The sequence below is a fragment of the Panulirus ornatus genome, chromosome 38 (genome assembly GCF_036320965.1).
Source record: "Panulirus ornatus isolate Po-2019 chromosome 38, ASM3632096v1, whole genome shotgun sequence".
Lineage (NCBI taxonomy): Eukaryota > Metazoa > Arthropoda > Malacostraca > Decapoda > Palinuridae > Panulirus > Panulirus ornatus.
The window spans coordinates 22,187,965-22,189,145 of NC_092261.1; the positions used below are offsets into that span (position 1 = coordinate 22,187,965).

Consider the following 1,181-nt stretch of genomic DNA (forward strand, 5'->3'; position numbering starts at 1 on the left):
GATTCACGCCCCAGGCCAAGCCGGGGAGGGAATCAGATGGTGATCTTACAGGGGAATCAAGCCTTAATGACATGGTATCTAGCTCCACCAGCGGCCACGTTAGCCACTAAGTCTTTCTGACACAATATACTGACCCATGAATACACGTCTACCATCAACGGTAAACATGGCATCTTAGATCAGTTGTATCCCATTTCCTCCTTCTTACAACAATCAGGGTAGCGTGGCCGAGCGGTCTAAGGCGCTGGATTTAGGCTCCAGTCTCTCAAGAGGCGTGGGTTCGAATCCCACCGCTGCCAGGAAGTTTTGTGGTCACTATGGACTTCAGATACAGGGTGAGTGAGGCCTGGGTCGGCCTCTTGTGGGAGGAAGGACTATATCACTCGCCCCACTCGTTCCGGAGGGACATTGTTACCGGCTGGCCGAATATAGTCAGGTCTTGGAACTCACTGGATCTACGTGCGGGACACATGACCTCGTCTGGTGTGGAGATGTGACACGAGAAAATGTTCGCCACCATTACCTGTCTACCATCATGGTCAAGGGTCTCATACCATGGTATTCTTATGTCAGATTGTAAGGATTCTGGCGATACACTTATCACATAAATCTTGATGACCTCCACTGAATATTGGTTATAATGAGAGGGTGAGGATAGTGGGACATTAACAATGTAACACTGGCTAAGTTCAGTATATATGTGGAGATTTGACCACACGACATGCAACACACACACGGTAGATAAACATGTAACACAAACACACACGCATACACACACAAAAAAAGATTAGATAGGAAGACACAGCCAGGCAGACATCCCACCTGTTGTTCACTTCTCGTGTATTTCATGATCTAATTAGATTCTTCTGTTCCATCACTTTATCCTTATTGTCTAATGTGTTGCCTGGGACACAGTCTCTTACCTCTGACCGACAAAATCCAATACATCAGATTACAACGGTGATCTTGGTATCCATAACATAGAGTTAGTTAGATACTTAAGGTAATTTAGAGAAAATTATGAAATATATGAAACGTCAGCAAATATGATTATCTTATAGACTTAAAATGACAGCCTTGTGTTATAGATCCATCAACTACACCACATAGGTGGAACTGCTCAGCCTTACAACAAGAACTTGTAATGTTGTTTTCATGTTGAGTTTTGCCTTTGTAACAGC

General features: G+C 44.2%; 1 non-coding gene across 1 annotated transcript; it reads left to right on the top strand.

The window, feature by feature from the left end:
- The first annotated feature begins 217 nt into the window (after positions 1–217).
- Positions 218–299, top strand: TRNAL-UAG (transfer RNA leucine (anticodon UAG)). Its single transcript has one exon. It is a non-coding gene; the product is annotated as a tRNA-Leu (tRNA).
- Positions 300–1,181: the final 882 nt, after the last annotated feature.